Genomic DNA, 20,990 nt, shown 5'->3' with positions numbered 1-20,990 from the left:
TCTCACGGTGGAGAGCGGAGTACGCAACTATCACACCACGCGGCCGCAGCCAAGGCAGGCTTACCCCATATAAAAATAACCTACTTTCATTTGTTATCAATGGTAAAATAAACTTTGCGCCTATTTTCTAGAAACTTTTTATATTTAATGTTTCATTTTTTGTGAACCTTCACATATTTACTTTGCAAAGCAAGATACGCCCGCTCCCAGTCAGACAGAAAATCACCAAAACTTACCTAAATTTAAAAAAAATTTAACCTTTAACTAAACTATTAATAATTGAACATTTAAACCATAATGGGAATCTCATTTATTCTCTTACACGGGCCATAATATAGCATACAAAGGCAGACGTATGAGAAGGCCCGCGTTAAACTGAAGAACTGAAGCCGACTTTAGTAAATCGGATTTCCCAGTAAACAGTTGCGATTTTCAAACTTTTTCAATGCTCCATATTGGTTAAATATCTGCAAAATCACAGGAGTGAGCTTTCTCTAAGCTACTGGACCAACCACTTAAAAATACACATCCTCAAGGGTTTTTTTACAATCAATTCACTGTAAATATGACAATAGAAAGTGGTCATGCTGTCCTAAGTTCCGTAATTTCAAAAACTAAGTAACAGGGCAAATACAGAGTAGTAAAAGGAAAATTAAGGAAACTTAGTCTTTAGTATGGTGCAGTGACATAAAGTCAACGCCAAAAGTTTGTCTTATTTCAATGGAATCCTTACTGTCCTAGCTTTTGAACAGATTTTTCACTTAAATAAAACCAGAATCAGGACAGTTAGTGACACAGAAAGAAACTTTCTGAAATTTTTTCGCTGATAATAAGTTCTTATATCAGAGAGAGCCTCACTGAGCCAGTTTTCATCCGATTTATCCCTAGAATGGGAGCTCAATATAGGAAAAAGGGCACCGTCTCCGAAATTATTATATATAAAAAATTTTGTGCTTATGTCGACTTGAGAAAAGAGAGTTGATCTTATAACCATTTCTGAAAAGCAAGAGTGATATTTGACGTTGTGAACATTTCTAACAATCAGAACTTTAATTAAATTTGTGGTCATTTAGAACGGTCGAAAGGTCAATTGATTTTATGGCCATTGACCTAATGTGACCCCTGAATAAAGAACTATCAAGCTGATTCAGGTTGGATCCCCTCAGGTTTTCATTAAAAACTGAAAAAGCTTTCTCGTTGAGAGTATAGTGTTTCTCGCTTTGGATTTTTGTGAACGAGGCAAACTTCAAGCAACTTTAAAAACTCAGAATAAAGTGTATGTAGCTATAATGATATTGAAAACCAAATGCAAACTATTCAATTAAGATCAACGTTTAAAGCAAAAATACTGAAAATTAATTCATAAAAGTTCATACCGACCCTCCCCAAAGTCACTAGCGCTAGAATTGAAATTTGTTGGAACTGGTTCAAAGTTTACTGCCGGGATATTTGAAATAATTAACAACGAATTATTTGATATGTAATTTTGGTTTTCTTGTGTGGGAATATAATGCGTGTTTAAACTGTAAAAGCTTTTACTAAATAAATTAACAATTTCATTACCTGTAAAATCCATACTATGACAATGTGGAAGCAGTTAAAAGAAGGTTTAATTAAAAAAGTTCAGCAGCGTTTAGTACATTTCTTTTATTGTTTAGACTTTTTGTAAGTAACATACAGATATATGTGTATGTACACATGAGCGGATCCAAAGATGCATTTTATGGGGGAACGTTTCGAAAAAAAAACTCGATTTTTTTGGAAGATATTGTCGACATAATCGGTGGTAGCACTGAACGATTTGTTTTATATCCTAATCAAGTCAAGCGGAAAAATCGGTAGTCTCAACCGAAAAAAAGTTTATGCCAGCATTGCTCATCCATTCATTGGTCTATTCGTCAGCATATTTGTCCGTGGGGTCATCATCTTACGTTTTTTTTTCAATAACTGTTATTTAAAGAGATGTATTATAATGAAATTCAAAACACTACTTCTTCAGACCGCGACTAATACTCCTGTAAGAAATACTATTTCAAAATGAAATACAGTTCTGTGATAAATCAATACTTTACGAGATATTTCTGCCATTTATAAGGCTACACTGCTAAAATTTTATGTGATCAGCTTGGTAAGGTTGACTTAAAACTGAAAAAAGCGCGTAGCGATGCCTACTGAGGAGCCCGAACCTTTTGAAAATCTTTGCATCGACTTAAAGACGTTTGAAGATGTGTATATGTGTAATCCTATTATTATTATTATAATTTTATTATTTTTTTTTTTTTTCCAAATAGTATTTCCCTAGACAAGAATCACAAAATCGGTTGATTACCACACCCACTTTCTATATAAAAATTTAAAATAAACATATAGAACACATATACAAAATGTGAGATCTGTAGCATCTAACCCTTCTTTCCATGGATTTGGCTAAGAAGAAATTTACATTGTTCTTAAAAATATATTTGCACAGTAATTTTAGATAATCATAAATCGAGTGAGGGCGATCAACCTCGGTATTTCCCGAAATATTTTCATCTCCAGCTCAAAGGTTAAATATTTAAAGATCCATAAAGCTACATAGCTGTAACCCGATCGAAAAATACGACACAGCGTATAGGAACAATTTAAAATATTACCCAGAAGTCGGCGAAGGACGGAAGGTTTCAAACCTGTGTCAAATTTTTGCCATAACCAACAGGGCGATCTGGTAACCAATGTCCTGAGAGTGCTCAGACTCTAGAGAGAAGTCGTCTACGTCTTCACAAATAAAGGCAGCGTTGAATCACCCAGCTATGTTGATAATGTTAAACCCGCTCTTCACAATAATTACTACTGGAGCATTCCACGGTTGGTACGGGACAAATCGTAAACATTTTTTCATTTTTAGGCCTTAACTAAAGAAAGACTATAACTTTTACAGACAAAGTTTTTAGTGCATTGGGGTTTTATGGTACATGTGTAAATAAAAATAGAAACCTGCTCTTGAAGTATTTGCATAAAGGTGCGAAAAATCACTCGGTACTAGGTAGGCATTTGAAAAATTAAGTCCTCTCTCGGTCACTTATCGTACCAGTCCTGCTATATGGTGCAGAAGCATGGACCATGACAACATCAGACGAAGCTACTCTGGGAGTGTTCGGGAGAAAAGTTCTTCGGAAGATTGATGGACCTCTACGCGTTGACGATGGCGAGTACCGAAGAAGATTTTTTGATGAGATTTGTGAGCTTTACGCTGACATCAACATAGTACAGCGAGTTAAAGCCTATCGGCTACGCTGGTAAAGCCATGGTATGGGAATGTAAGAAAATGTTCTTATTATTTATTATTTAAATTCCTTTGGTGTGTCAAATTAGGAAGAAAGTAATATATAATTTCCGTTATAGTTTATCAAATGAAAAACATATATCGCTTACGCTTGCTAGGTGACGTGCAATTTAATGTTAGTTGCTTTAACGTCAATTGATATTATTTCTGTTTTGCAAGAGAGTGAATGTCAATGACTTTAATTCGAAAGAGAATTAATATGAAGAAATTAACGCAATTGAATTAAAACAAGTAAGGAAGGTTAAGTTCGGGTGTACCCGAACATTACATACTCAGTTGAGAGCTGTGGAGACAAAGTAAGGGAAAATCACCATGTAGGAAAATGAACCGAGGGAAACCCTGGAATGTGTTTGTATGACATGTGTATCAAATGAAAGGCATTAAAGAGTATTTTATGAGGGAGTGGGCCATAGTTCTATAGGTGGACGCCATTTAGGGATATCGCCATAAAGTGGATCAGGGTTGACTCTAGAATTTGTTTGTACGATATGGGTATCAAACGAAAGGTGTTAATGAGTATTTTAAAAGGAAGTGGGCCTTAGTTCTATAGGTGGACGCCGTCTCGAAATATCGCCATAAAGGTGGACCAGGGGTGACTCTAGAATGTGTTTGTACGATATGCGTATCAAATTTAAGGTATTAATGAGGGGTTTAAAAGTGAGTGGTGGTAGTTGTATAGGTGGTCGCCTTTTCGAGATATTGCCATTAAGGTGGACCAGGGGTTACTCTAGAATACGTTTGTATAATATGGGTATCAAATGAAAGGTGTTAATGAGTATTTTTAAAAGAGAATGGGCCCTCGTTTTATAGGTGGTCGCCTTTTCGAGATATCGCCATAAAGGTGGACCAGGGGTGACTCTAGAATGTGTTTGTACGATATTGGTATCAAATTAAAGGTATTAAAGGGAGCTTTAAAAGGGAGTGGTGGTAGTTGTATATGTGAAGGCGTTTTCCAGATATCGACCAAAATGTGGACCAGGGTGACCAAGAACATCATCTGTTGGATACCGCTAAATTATTTATATATATAATACCTGCCAAGATTTCAAGGGTTCTTTATTTCGCCCCGCAGAACTTTTTCATTTTCTTCTACTTAATATGATAAGTGTGACAACCATTTTACAAAGTTTTTTCTAAAGTTATATTTCGCGCCAATAAACCAATCCAATTACCATGTTTCATCCCTCTTTTCGTATTTGGTATAGAATTATGGCATTTTTTTCATTTTTCGTAATTTTCGATATCGAAAAAGTGGCCGTGGTCATAGTCGGATTTCGTTCATTTTTTATACCAAGATAAAGTGAGTTCAGATAAGTACGTGAACTAAGTTCAGTAAAGATATGTCGATTTTTGCTCAAGTTATCATGTTAACGGCCATGCGGAAGAACAGACGGACGACTGTGTATAAAAACTGGGCGTGGCTTCAACCCATTTCGCCCATTTTCACAGAAAACAGTTAACGTCATAATATCTATGCCCCTACCAAATTTCAAAAGAATTGGTAAATTTTTGTTCGACTTATGGCATTAAAAGTATCCTAGACAAATTAAATGAAAAAGGGCGGAGCCACGCCCATTTTGAAATTTTCTTTTATTTTTGTATTTTGTTGCACCATATCATTACTAGAGTTGAATGTTGACATAATTTACTTATATACTGTAAAGATATTAAATTTTTTGTTAAAATTTTACTTTAAAAAAATTTTTTTTTTAAGTGGGCGTGGTCCTTCTCAGATTTTGCTAATTTTTATTAAGCGTACATATAGTAATAGGAGTAACGTTCCTGCCAAATTTCATCATGATATCTTCAACGACTGCCAAATTACAGCTTGGAAAAATTTTAAATTAAAAAAAAAAAAAAAAATAAATAAAAAAAAGTGAGTTGAGTGCTCAGGAACCTACATACCAAATTTCATCAATTTACCTCAAAATTTACTCAAGTTATCGTGTTAACGGGCGGGCGGTCGGACGGACGGACGGACATGGCTCAATCAAATTTTTTTTAGATCCTGATTATTTTGATATATGGAAGTCTATATCTATCTCGATTCCTTTATACCTGTACAACCAACCGTTATCCAATCAAACTTAATATACTCTGTGAGCTCTGCTCAACTGAGTATAAAAATAAATGTAAGGCGCGATAACCTCCGAAGAGATCTAAGGCCGAGCTTCTCTTCCAAATTGCGTTATGCTTTTCTTCATTTTTCCCTACAAATTGGCCGGATGGGACCTGCATGTTTTATGCCGACTCCGAACGGCATCTGCAAGGCAGATAAGTTTTCACTGAGAGCTTTTCATGGCAGAAATACACCAAAAGAGCTTTGCGAACACTGCCGAGGGCCTACCCCGCTTAGAAAAATTTTCTTCTAATTGAAAAACCTTATTTCTAAAATTTTGATGTTGCTTTGCCCGGGGTGTGAACCCAGAGCATACGGTGTGGTAGGCGGAGAACGCTAGCATCACACCACGGTGGCCGCAATTGAATTAGCGTCTATATAATAGCGAATTAATGTCAAAAATATTGTTTTACGTCGTTGACGTCACAAGTCACCTATAGCACGATACCATTTCAAAAAAAATAATTGCATTGATGTTTTTTATTTCCGATGAAGAAAATAATGTCAATCTACTTTGATTCCATTGACACTATTTCACGTCACTGTTTACTTTTTAATGTTTTCCGAATGAATGAAGATGCTCTATTTCAAAAAGTGCTTCATTCTGTAGAAACCTTGCTGCGGCTTGCAGAGGATGGTCCAATGGGAAGGCATGACAAGTGTCCCCAGATGATGGAGCACCCCTATAAAAATAGGAGTTAACAGGTTTTTTGGTAGCGAATTTACAAAACTATTCATTTCAGTTTATCTGCACTGCAGCTTCTTTTCGAAAATTATGCAAAATATCTTTGTGTTAGCAACATAACAACTTTAGCTTTAGCAATTTCGCAAAACAGCTAATTTCCAAGAAGAGTTCTGTAGAAAATTTCCAATCTTTATTGCGACTATCACACTGAGATGCAAAACAATGCAAAAATAAATTGTGCAGGTGAAATAGTTGAGCGCGTGCCATCAAAACTGCATTAAAATCAAACACTCAAATCTATGACAGACAACAATCAGCAATGCAACATTTAAGCAAATACTTCTTGTACACGTACAACACCAACATGAAGCGCAAGCGCCTCAACAGGTAGCAGCACTAAGCAAGAACAAAAAAAAAAAAACAAAAAAACGTCAGCCAAGCACATCATCTGCCAAAGAATAAGAATGAGGATGTAGCGGTTATAAAGTGTAGAGGATACCAGTGAAATTGCGAAATTCTCACCGCAGCTAATCTTTGCATTGCATTTAAATTTTATTGTTTAAGCAAACTGTACAATGACCGACCATCAACGTTGGATTCGTTGTATCTTGCGCAGAGAAATGAGAATGAAAAATGTTGAATCCGCATTGCTATTTCGTTCATAGCTCTGTGTGCACGTGCTGTTGCAAGTGATGCTGGTGGCAATTGGTTTTTCATTTCTACAACATTTTCTTTATTTTTAATATGAATTCAGCAAATAAAAAAATAATTCGTCTTAGTACTCCTCCATCCAGCTCTCTAGCTGCATCCGTTCTTTTTGTGCTTTCCTTCAACTTACTTGCAGTATTGCACATTTCAATGCCACACACGAGCATAGAAGTTATGACAGCACCAGCACCTTCCTTGCCTTGGTTGGAAATGTGGTCAAGTTGTTGTTGCAGATACAAAAAAAAAAAAAAACAAACAAAATATCAAGTAGTATAACAACAATATAAGACGTAGCATTAACATGAAACAAGAAAGCATGCCTCAATAAAACAAAATGAGTTTACCAACACAGGTGTGGATAAGAAAAATCAGAAGTGGGGCAAAGCGGAAAATGTGCAATATCACTCATACCAAATTCAACAAGGTAAAACACGCACCAAATTTTGCTATCAAAAATCCATATCAACTAAGTGTTGTGAAATTATTTTTGTGAAATAATAAAAGCCCAACCAAAATCACTTTCTTCAAATTTTAAAAAGAAAAGAAACAAAGCTAAGCAAAATTTATAGAAAATCTGGTCTGCTCTGCAGACTTTAATTTGTGTGATTCATTTTGCTCATCTGTCATACCTGTCTAATTGATTTGTTGTTAGGTTTGTGCGATTTTCTCCACCGTGAAATTTATTAGTTTTGGGTTTCTTTGCTAAATTTTTTAAACGCAATACTTTTGTCATGATTTTTAAATGCTGTTGTGTGTAAAAAAATAACAGCAAAATTATTTATAAATTATCTAGTTTTTTCTTTTATTCTTATATTTACAGTAGGGCAATTCCTCCAGTCAAGGAAGCTTAGTTTTCGACATTTTTGTCACATTTATAAATTTTTTATTCAAACATATTGGGTTTGTGTATAAAAAATGTATAAACCGTAAAAAATTTTTTACAAATGTATTTTGTTGATGGATGTAGAAAAATTTTGACAGTAAAAAAGAAAACTTTCTAGAGAGAGAAAATATCCCTATTTTTTCTTTCTTTTTTTTTTGTTAAATAAGGAGTTGCAAACCAAAACGTAATAAATGCACCCTTAACTTTTTTCGAGATATGGTATCCCATCTATTAGCAGCACTTTCTGAAATCGTTTCAGCATCTTCATGAGAAGTAAATTAGCCATTCTGGAACAATTTCATTTCATTTTTACACTTTTTGAGTTGCAGACTTTGTTATGTTTATATGAAGTTGTGAAGTACTCGTATACTCATTAAGGATGATTTAAGCAGAACTTTAACGCAGTAAATAATTGGAGTCCAAAATTTGTTATTTGTTTCACATGGGGAACCCAATAAGTCCATATAAGCTCGTTTCACTAGGTCTGACGGATTCAGACGAAATTCCTTGAACATATACATTACAGAAGTACACGGTTTAACGTAAGGACCTGCCATTGTTGGCCTAACTTCACGGTGCATCCATGCACAAACGTCCACCCAAGAATCGCTACCTTTGTCCCAATTGATAATGTGAGTGGACACATCATCACCTTGGTGGGGTTGGAGGCCTATCTAATACCTCTTCCATTCTATGGGTCATGGTACCCGGTTGCAATGCAACTCCACATTCGAGCTGACCAACTCTTACTGCATTTCGATATCAAACCACAACCACCACGATGCTCCCAAAGGGGCCTACCGCAATAAACAGAAACGGAGCAAGCTCCGTAGGCTATCTGTTCCCCGTGGTACCACTTTAAAGTATTGATATGACTTTCGCAGCCGAAGCTACTACCGGTTGCGCATCCACCTACTCCGGACGGCGCCAAGAAAAAAAAATAAAAAGATATAAACAACTAAAAGGAAAACAAGATGGGGTTGGAGCCCCAATTCACACACACAGACACACATCCATTCATACTAACCACCACCATTAGACACCAAAATGAGACGCCGTCGAAAAACTTTAACTGCAAACGCATTCAACAAACTAACCAACCGATTATTGGATAAAGCCCCACTTACATTAAAACCATTACTACAAATTTCAATCCCAAAATTATTCAAATTTCTAACGTCTGAGTACTCCGGACATTCACACAAAACATGCACCCAACTTTCACTCAAAACTCCACGCACACAACGCTCCGTTTGGCTCAGGCCTCTCTTATGGAAAAATATATTGAGAGAACCATGACCCGTTAGCAGAAAACCCAGACTCAGACTAAATCTGAAATCTGGATTCTCTGCCACAAAAGAAACGTCCCGAATGTACTCATACGTTACCCTTCCTTTAGAACTACAAATCCAACGTTCTTCCCACTTAGAATTTAAAACACCGTCCAAATGAATTTGGCTCGCCAACATTCCCCTCTCAAAATCACCATCAGTACAGTACAGTCGGAAAGTATTAGAACAAGATAAAAAAGATGTTGTTGTTGAAATAGCTTCAGGATTTTATTTTTCCAAATTGAAAATGGTCAAGCGACAGGAAATATCCATCAAAATACGAGCCCAAATCCCAAATTCCCAAAGGGAAAAACTATCGAGACATATCCAAATTTTTGAATATATCTCTGTGTTTCAGTTCATACGGCCATTAGTAGATATCGGGAAACTGACCACAATACTAACAGAAATCTGCATCATTAATTCGTGCTGATATCAATGAAGACAATATCGCCCGCGACAGTAAAGGCTTAAAGAAAAATGTATGGTTGGACGCACTGCTGTCAGAAATCCTCTTCTACGCCCAGTAAATAAACAGAAAAGACTGAAGTTCGCTCAAGAGCATATTGACTGGACGATTGATCGGTGGAAATCAGTTTTATGGTCAGACGAATCAAAATTCAAACTTTTCGGTAGCCATAAGCGTCAATATGTTCGCAGAAACGTCAATGAAAGATTCAAAGCAGGTTGAATTGTGCCAACTGTGAAACATGGTGGTAGCTCAGTGATGGTTTGGGGCTGTTTCAGCTACGCTGGCGTTCGTCAACTAAAAAAAAATTTAAGGAATTATGAAAAAAGAGCAGTATCACGGCATACCCCAACGACAGGCAATACCATCTGGCATTAATTTGTTTGGTCGTGGATTCATTTACCAACAAGAAACATACATCAAAACTTTGTACTTCTTGCAGGTGACCTTGATACAACGGAGCGTCCACCACAATCCCCCCATTTAAATCCCATCGAACTATTGTGGGAAGAATTGAATCGACGTGTGGTAGATCTAAAGCCAACAAGGCTTCCTGACATCTGGGATTGTTTGAACGAAGCGTGGAATAATATTCCACATCAAACACTTCAAAAACTTATCGAAAGAATGCCGAAATTTTGCGCTGCAATCATCAAAGCAAAAAGTGGTAATTTTCAAGAAAATCGATTAAAGTTACATACTCACTATTTTCTTATAAATTTTGATGGAACTTTCAGTAAAATTCATTAAAAATGTCCTCGGATCATACATATAACTATGTTGAATATACAACACTATTGCGAATATGTGAATAATATTTTAATGAATGAAACGATAAACTGACAAAAACAAATTGTTTCAGCTTGTTCTAATACTTTCCGACTGTACTGTACGCACCCCAAATAAAACAAAAACTATTTGGTTAGCTGACACACATTCTCCTTGATGAGCTCATAATAAATAACGCAATGTATTACAGAAGTAACTAAGCCTACTATGGTAATATGTCAACTGAGAACTGTTTTTAACGGTTTTATTTAGATTGCCTTGACAGGCCGGCCAGCCGGCCGGCACGAATTTTGTAATTAAAATTTAGCTAACTTCCCGATAAGCTACAAGCTAAAAGCTTCAAACTTAGAACATAGTTCATGACAATGCAATAATAAGAAAAGAACTCCGATAGTTGGCGCATGGATCGAAATATTTAAAAAAATCGTATTTTGTGGTTTGATTTGGCTCATATTTGGAACAGATAATACATACATGAAAAGAAAGCGATATTTAAAAAAAATTGCCGCCAGGTGGCGCAAGGATCGAGATATTCATAAAAATCGTATTTGTGGTCCGATTTGGCTCATATTTGAATACATATAACATGCAGTAGGGTAGAAGTGACATCAAAATACTTTGGAGTTTGAGGACTAAGATTATAACAAATTATCAGGAAAGAGTCTTTGTAATAATGAGTCACTAAATGAACCAAATGGATTTAGAAATAATAGGCAATTAAGACTAAAAACTTGAAAATAATTAGGTAGGTCCTAGGTACTAGTCATCACACTCCTCATCAATTTAAGGCGTTGATCAGACAATTAAATAAAAGCGTTGGACACGTGAAATTTCTAAAATGGTGAGGCGTAGCATAACCTGATTAAAGTTCAGTTGGTCTTACTTATGAATATCAATAGAAATTTTACGCGTCCAACACTTTTATTTAATTATCTGATAAACGCCCTAGATTGATGAGGAACTAAAGTTTTTTTTTTTTTTAATTTTATTTTATTGTATGTTACCAATACTTTCAAAAATGGAGCTCCTAGAAAAAATTTTTAATTTGAAATTAACGACCCCAAATTAGTGTGACACAAAAACATCATAAGATAGGCAAAACGTGCTTTTTCGCCCACCAGTGTAAACATTTAAGATACGTTGACCCTTATGCCCAAAGTTAGGTATGCTAATATTATAAAAAGTTCACTGTTTTAAATTGCTCAACCAATCCAAAAAGAAATGTTTTGCTGACTAGAAAATAGAACCTTGTGGTGTTTTTATCATACATGTCTGCATCTGGCCAAGTTATAAGCAGTTTCGTTTGGCAATAATGCATTAAGTTAAATATTCCAATGTGAGTGAACACATAAACAGCAATTACGACCGTGAATCTCAGCAACATAAATATTCGAAGACGTGTTTATTCATAAGTATTAACATACAGAGACATATGGGGTATTCCATCTCATTTCGACCAATTTTGAACCCGACCCCTTTAGAATTGGCTGAAAGTTTTTCTTCTTTATCTAGCTTACGAAAGACGTTTTTCAGAAGTTTTGCAAATTTTTTCATCCAACTCAAAAAAAGTTATGAATTTTTAAAAAAACACCTTTTTTGTTTTCAAAATGCTATAACTTTTTCAAAAATTTACCGTTTGGGATCATTTTTTTTTAAATATGCTTTTAAATGTACTTTTAGGAAAAAAATACAAAAAAAATTTTTAAGTTTTTTTTTTCAATTAAAAAAAAAATTCTCGGCCCACTCTGGGATTAGTGGGGATGATTGGAGAATTGATTGAAGTTTTTTATGAGAAAAAAAGGCCGAAATTCGAAAAATCTCGAAAAACTGAAAAATTACAAAAAAAAAAACTTTAAAAATTTTTTTGAATTTTTTCCGAAAAGTACATTTAAAAAAAAAAAAAACAGATCCAAAACGGTAAATTTTTGAAAAAGTTATAGCATTTTGAAAACAAAAACGGTGTTTTTTTTTAAATTCATAACTTTTTTTGAGTTGGATGAAAACATTTGAAAAACTTCTGAAAAACGTCTTTCGTAAGCTAGAAAAAGAAGAAAAACTTTCAGCCAATTCTAAAAGGGTCGGGTTCAAAATTGGTCGAAATGGGTTAGAATACCCCATATATACTTAGTTATACAAATATACATGTGATTGCATGCAGGTGAATATAATAAAAACATGTGCATACGTAGAAATGCTGAGTTCACCACCAACAGACAGGCGGACAAATGACTGAACATTATTAATACGCATAAATAAAAGCCGCCAATGAAAGTTTGTGGCAGAAGCGAGAACCAAAGGCTATTGGCCAAAGTGGGTGACTTCCTTATATGCGGTCAATAAAAATGTCAGCTTCTCGACAACTTTATTTACACTTAGTAGCGTACAAGATAGAGTCTGTATGAACAAGCAATAATAAGAAAAAAAACAATAAAAACAGATTGTATGTGAACATATTTACACATTTGCAAGATTATAGTTCAATTTTCTCTTTTACTTGCAGTCAGCTACACGTGCGCACGCACAACTTCACTCCCACTCCACCCGCAATGCGCCTGACAGTATTCACAGCATCTTTTATCATATTTTTGCATGGCATCACAGTTGTGGCTAAGCTTTTTGTCTATAATTGCTTGTATATTTGTATTGATGCATGTAACACTTAAGCGTAGCAACTGGGGCATGCTGCACGTGTAAAACAATAAATTAATATTATTCCAATTAATTTGCATACTACACACCTTTAGCATGAACATTTAAAAACGATTTCTCACGCTGTCTGTCTATTGATTTTTTCTCCGCGCACTCCGCTCTTTAGTGTATCACTGGACGAAATAATCGAACGCTATCTGTAAATTATTTATTCTATGTTTCTTTATATAGAAAGTGATACTTTTATATTTATTGTGATGAGTTAAAATTTGATTTCATTTGTGGCGTGAAATGTGATTTTCTTTACACTGTCACATAAATTTGATGTGCTCCGCCTACCACACCTTAGGTCCTGTTCAAGTAACTGAGAATGCTTGATATTGACATTTATGAAAAAGTTCTTTCAATTAAAAACAAATATTTTTGTGTGGGTCGCCTTTCGACAGTGGTTGCTATTGTTGTTGCATTAACGGTAAAGACACTCACCGATTTTGGGGAGTGTTATCGATGTTGATGGTCCTTTGCGGGATATAGATCCGTATACCTTTCAGTAATAAGCACTATTGAGGTACTAGCCCGACCATCTCGGGAACGATTAATATGACCACATTTAACCTTCTAGGCCATCAATCCCCCCTTCACCCCTAGTATCATGAATAACTTGGGATCTTCAGAGCCTCGCCTTCTAAGTATGTGTATGTTACATTCATAAATGTAGCAGGATTCCCCTCTCGTAGGTGAGGTTGACAATTGGGTTGCGGAAGCTCTGAAGCTATTAACTTTTGTATGGGGCTTATCAACCCCTTGATAACAAAAAGTGGTTTGACAAACACTTCGAAAGCATTTCTGTATCAAAACCGGATTAGTGAAAATCCATCTGCCTTGCAGTTGCCATTCAAAGTCGTCATAAAACATGTAGATTCCGTCCCACCAAAAAAAATTATTATTACATCCCTTATATTAGGTCGGTTGAATGTTTGTCCGCTTTTCATATAAATCTTGAAATCAATTTTAAAGTAACTTCTCATTGAGCTACAAACTTGAAACTTTACAAATAGGTTAGAACACTATCATGATGCAACAAAAGGAAAAAGAATCCGTTAGGTAACGCACGGATCAATTTTCAAACTAGCTTTTAAGGAACCCCCAGCGGGTTAGGGGATCAGAATATACCCGCGGTAGGTATGCCTATCGTAAGAGGCGACTAAAATACCAGATTCAAGGGGATGTGTAGCGCAACCCTTCAGGTTGCCAGCGCAATATATAGCTTCTCCAAACCTAATTGTCAACCTCATCTATCCACGGCGAATCCTGTTCCACTAAAAAATGAGGTTCTGGCGACCCCAAGATCCTCATGGAACTTGGGGGTGTGGAAGGAGGGAATGGCCTGAAGGTTTAATGTGGCCACATAAATCGTTCCCGAGATGGTCGGGCTAGCACCTTAATGGTGCTGTGGTACCGGAGCGTACCGGATCTGTATCGGGCAAAGGACCATCACATCGATAACACTCCCCAAAGCCTTCGGGGAGCAACCTTATCGCTGCAACAACAACAACAACATGGGCTAAAGACTTGAAATTTCACACTTAATTCAGGGGTCGATGACAGCCGATGACACGATACAAAAAGATTCGCTAGGGGGCGCACGGGTTGAGATATTTAGAAAAAATCAAATGGAACGGAGGGAATTTTGGGATTGACTTTTATGTAAGTTCTCATTGAGCTACAAGCGTAAAACTTAACAGATAGGTTAAGACACCGAGAAAATATAAGAAAAGGAGAAAATAAAAACAAAATAAGAAAATTCTAAGCACTTCCTTTATATAAATGTACAAAAATCAGCGAAAAATGTCTCCTTATATAAATACATATTCCTGCTAAACTTTGATTTTTAAATTTTGACATAGAAAATGCAAAAATATTTATGAGAAGTACAAATATAAAGGTGGAGCGTAATTGGTTGACTAATAATATCTCCTTTCCTACCAACTTTCCAATCCAAGTAATGTGCGCTCCAATTTTATTATGTTTTTATTTATCATAAATATTTTTGCAATATCTATGTCAAAATTTAAAAATCAAAGTTTAGCAGGAATATGTATTTATATAAGGAGACATTTTTCGCTGATTTTTGTACATTTATATAAATGAAGTGCTTTAGGTTGAACTGGCCGGTCCATGAGGACCTCACATGAATTGCTTAGAATTTTTTTATTTTATTTTTATTTTTTAATTTGGAATAGAAGAAAATTTTTCAGACACCTGCCATCTGACACCTGCGTTGCCCCATCTGTTGCAAAGCGCTAATAATTTTGGATTTATGTTTACTATCAATCACTTTTTAACATGTCCTCGAGCACAAGTCTTATTAATATTTTTTTGTTTTTGTTTTTATCGGCCTATTGATAAAGGGTTCTTCATTATCAGTGATTTGCAACAGATGGCGCAACGCTGTTAAAATATAGTTGGTAAAGAGGAAAAGAAGTAGCATTTGATCAGTCAAAAAAACCACAGCTGTTTTTTTTTTTTTTGCTTTTGTTTTTGCAAAAATTCTTGATTAAAAACTCCATAGGTTTCATTTTTGAAAGCGTCCTTTGCCAAAAAATTTATTTTAATTGTTATAGCTTAAGGCCCAGACACGTTCGAATTTTACGTCGCTTTAGCGTAGGCATCTCTTTAAATTAACGCACGTTGAAAGCTTCCCCGCCACAATGAATTCAAAAAAAAAAAAATAAGTCACATTTTCATTTACGTTATGAATATAAATGAAAAAACCACATTCTTTTTTACAGAAATACAAAACTATGATTCAATGTATTCCAAGAAATTTCAAGAACGAATTTACTACGCCAGTAAATCGTATTTTTATACTCAGTTGAGCAGAGCTCACAGAGTATATTAAGTTTGATTGGATAACGGTTGGTTGTACATATATAAAGGAATCGAGATAGATATAGACTTCCATATATCAAAATAATCAGGATCGAAAAAAAATTTGATTGAGCCATGTCCGTCCGTCCGTCCGTCCGTCCGTCCGTCCGTCCGTCCGTCCGTCCGTCCGTCCGTCCGTTAACACGATAACTTGAGTAAATTTTGAGGTATCTTGATGAAATTTGGTATGTAGGTTCCTGAGCACTCATCTCAGATCGCTATTTAAAATGAACGATATCGGACTATAACCACGCCCACTTTTTCGATATCGAAAATTTCGAAAAACCGAAAAAGTGCGATAACTCATTACAAAAGACAGATAAAGCGACAAAACTTGGTAGATGGGTTGACGTTATGACGCAGAATAGAAAATTAGTAAGATTTTGGACAATGGGCGTGGCCCCGCCCACTTTTACAAGAAGGTAATTTAAAAGTTTTGCAAGCTGTAATTTGGCAGTCGTTGAAGATATCATGATGAAATTTGGCAGGAACGTTACTACTATTACTCTATTTGTGCTAAATAAAAATTAGCAAAATTGGATTAAGAACACGCCCACTTTTTAAAAAAAAATTTTTTTAAATTAAAATTTTAACAAAAAATTTAATATCTTTACTGTATATAAGTAAATTAAGTCAAAATTCAACTCCAGTAATGATATGATGCAACAAAATACAAAAATTAAAGAAAATTTCAAAATGGGCGTGGCTCCGCCCATTTTCATTTAGTATGTATAGAATACTTTTATTGCCATAAGTCGAACAAAAATTTACCAATCCTTCTCAAATTTGGTAGGAGCATAGATTCTATGACGGTAACTGTTCTCTGCGAAAATGGGCGAAATTGGTGGAAGCCACGCCCAGTTTTTATACACAGTCCACCGTCTGTCCTTCCGCTCGGCCATTAACACAATAACTTGAGCAAAATCCGATATATCTTTACTAAACTTAGCCCACGTACTTACCTGAGCTCACTTTTTCTTGGTATAAAAAATGGGCGAAATCTGACCATAACCACGCCCACTTTATCGATATCGAAAATTACGAAAAATGAAAAAAATGCCATAATTCTATACCAAATACGAAAAAAGGGATGAAACATGGTAACTGGATTGGTTTGTTGACGCAAAATATAACTTTGGAAAAATCTTTGTAAAATGGGTGTGACACCTACCATATTAAGTAGAAGAAAATGAAAAAGTTCTACAAGGCGAAATCAACAGGCCTTGGAATCTTGGCAGGAATACTGTTAGTGGTATTGCATATATAAATAAATTAGCAGTACCCGACAGATGATTTTCTGGATCACCTGGTCCACATTTTGGTGGATATCACGAGAACGCCTTCACATATACATCTAAGGGCCACTCGCTTTTAAAACCCTCATTAATACCTTTAATTTGATATCCATATCGTACAAAAACATACCAGAGTCACCCCTGTCCCACCCTAATGGCGATATCTCGAAAAGGCGTCCACCTATAGAACTAATGCCCCCTCTCTCTTAAAATGCTAGTAACACCTTTCGTTTGATACCCATATCGTACAAACATTCTAGAGTAACCCCTGGCCCACCCTAATGGCGATATCTCGAAAAGGCGTCCACCTATAGACCTAGTGTCCACTCCCTCTTAAAATGCTCAGTAACACCTTTCGTTTGATACCCATATCGTACAAACATTCTAGAGTCACCCCTGGCCCACCCTAATGGCAATATCTCGAAAAGGCGTCCACCTATAGACCTAATGCCCACTCCCTCTTAAAATGCTCAGTAACAGCTTTCGTTTGATACCCATATCGTACAAACATTCTAGAGTCACACCTGGCCCACCCTAATGGCGATATTTCGAAAAGGCGTCCACCTATAGAACTAAGGATTACTCCCTTTTAAAATACTCATTACCACCTTTCATTTGATACCCATATCGTACAAACACATTCTAGAGTCACCCTGGCCCACCCTAATGGCGATATCTCGAAAAGGCGTCCACCTATAGACCTAATGTCCACTCCCTCTTAAAATGCTCAGTAACACCTTTCGTTTGATATCCATATCGTACAAACATTCTAGAGTCACCCCTGGCCCACCCTAATGGCGATATCTCGAAAAGGCGTCCACCTATAGACCTAATGTACACTCCCTCTTAAAATGCTCAGTAACACCTTTCGTTTGATACCCATATCGTACAAACATTCTAGAGTCACCCCTGTCCCACCCTAATGGCGATATCTCGAAAAGGCGTCCACCTATAGACCTAATGCCCACTCCCTCTTAAAATGCTCAGTAACACCTTTCGTTTGATACCCATATCGTACAAACATTCTAGAGTCACACCTGGCCCACCCTAATGGCGATATCTCGAAAAGGCGTCCACCTATAGAACTAAGGATTACTCCCTTTTAAAATACTCATTACCACCTTTCATTTGATACCCATATCGTACAAACACATTCTAGAGTCACCCTGGCCCACCCTAATGGCGATATCTCGAAAAGGCGTCCACCTATAGACCTAATGCCCACTCCCTCTTAAATGCTCAGTAACAACTTTCGTTTGATACCCATACGGTACAAACATTCTAGAGTCACCCTTGGTCCAGCTTTATGGCGACATCTCGAAAAGGCGTCCACCTATAGAACTAAGGATTACTCCCTTTTAAAATACTCATTACCACCTTTCATTTGATACCCATATCGTACAAACACATTCTAGAGTCACCCTGGCCCACCCTAATGGCGATATCTCGAAAAGGCGTCCACCTATAGACCTAATGCCCACTCCCTCTTAAAATGCTCAGTAACACCTTTCGTTTGATACCCATATCGTACAAACATTCTAGAGTCACCCTTGGTCCACCTTTATGGCGATATCTCGAAAAGGCGTCCACCTATAGAACTAAGGATTACTCCCTTTTAAAATACTCCTTACCACCTTTCATTTGATACCCATATCGTACAAACACATTCTAGAGTCACCCCTGGCCCACCCTAATGGCGATATCTCGAAAAGGCGTCCACCTATAGACCTAATGCCCGCTCCCTCTTAAAATGCTCAGTAACACCTTTCGTTTGATACCCATATCGTACAAACATTCTAGAGTCACCCCTGGCCCACCCTAATGGCGATATCTCGAAAGGGCGTCCACCTATAGACCTAATGCCCACTCCCTCTTAAAATGCTCAGTAACACCTTTCGTTTGATACCCATACCGTACAAACATTCTAGAGTCACCCCTGGCCCACCCTAATGGCGATATCTCGAAAAGGCGTCCACCTATAGACCTAATACCCACTCCCTCTTAAAATGCTCAGTAACACCTTTCATTTGATTCCCATATCGTACAAACACATTCTAGAGACACCCCTGGTCCACCTTTATGGCGATATCTCGAAACGGCGTCCACCTATGGAACTAAGGATCACTCCTTTTCAAAATACTCATTAACAGCTTTCATTTGATACCCATATCGTACAAACACATTATAGAATCACCCCTGGTCCACCTTAATGGTGACATCTCGAAAAGGCGTCCACCGATAGACCTAAGGCCCACTCCCTCTTAAAATGCTCAGTAACACCTTTCATTTGATACCCATATCGTACAAACAAATTCTAGAGTCAGCCCTGGTCTACCTTTATGGCGATATCCCTAAATGGCGTTCATCCATAGAACTATGGCCTATTCTCTCTTAAAATACTCTTTAATACCTTTCATTTGATACACATGTTATACAACCACATTCCAGGGTTACCCCAGATTGATTTTCCTTATTTTGTCTCCATAGCTCTCAACTGAGTATGTTATGTTCGATTACACCCGAACTTAGCCTTCCTTACTTGTTTAAATTCTTTTTGCGGTATTTTGGCATTGCCGGTATATTTGGGACGTAGCAACGAGGAAGTGTGTGTTCAAAATGAGCTGCTGACGCAATGACGTATGTTAGAGTCAAAAAGACGCATATGTCGAAAGCGTTTGGATTTTTACTGCCAAAAATATATTAAAAGTCTCAGCGTTGCATCATCCGAATCTGAGATTGTTTGACAATAAGGTTCAAGTCATATATGATGTTCGCAAGGCATCTTTTAATACAGATTACTACTCCTGATATGCTTCTATCTTACATGTGACCTTTTACAATTGAGGAGTTACGTGCAAAAAGGAAACTTCTTCAAAAATTACATTTTGAGATTTTCTTATTTTAGTTATTTCAAGTGATAAAGCATTTTTGTTGTTGTAGTATTTAGAACCTTTTCGTAATATAAAGCATATTTGAAATCTAATCTTTCCAATGTATATGTTGACAAAATCCATGCCAATAAAATCTTTGTATGTTCTTACGAAAAATGGCAAATATAAAAATTCAGCGAAATCGGGCGACGTTTACATACACAGCTTGTATGGGAAGGCACACTATTTGGGAGTCTGAGTAACTTAAAATTTTTTGTAAGAACAAAGCAAAAATTTGCACAGAGGTTTATGTTTTGCGTTGTCGAGAAAACAGATTCAGAGATGTAAATTCGTGAAGGTATACAACTTAACCTCTACTTCCTAATGATCTGTTTTACGCAAAAAGTTATCCTTTTTTGCGCGCAACTCCTCAATTATTCTAAGTTCATATACCTTCCTTAGCCTAATGGCGTTGCGCACTTTTACATTGTTTTCATTTATCAGTTTTTCAATATTTTTTTTCTATTGTTCATCCTTAATTTCGATTTCATCATCAAAAGAATGCATATCCCTGCGCAAATTGTGAATAATGATGCATAATTAATTCCGCTCCAGATTCGCATTACAAAGGAATTCTGCAGTATGAATATCGCTATCGTAGAGATTCAATGACGCTCGAAGTAGTGCTGCACACATATGCATACAAAAATATATATATACATATATGTACCTTAGGGTGGCCCTTATTTTCCAAAGTGTTCCGATTCTCCATCTCACCCCATAGAAATATGAGAATAACCTAAAACCTAGAACATACAAAGTTTTAGTTCAATCGAAAAAGGTTTGGAGGTGGCGCAAAGAGCTTGAAGTCCTGAGAAATTACGAATTTTTACAATTTCTTAAATTTGGCCAAACCAACTTCATTTGTTATGGGCG

This window comes from Eurosta solidaginis, chromosome 1 (assembly GCF_040869045.1).
Source record: "Eurosta solidaginis isolate ZX-2024a chromosome 1, ASM4086904v1, whole genome shotgun sequence".
Classification (NCBI taxonomy): domain Eukaryota; kingdom Metazoa; phylum Arthropoda; class Insecta; order Diptera; family Tephritidae; genus Eurosta; species Eurosta solidaginis.
The sequence above is the reverse complement of the archived record's forward strand: the minus strand, read 5'-3'. Positions refer to the sequence as shown.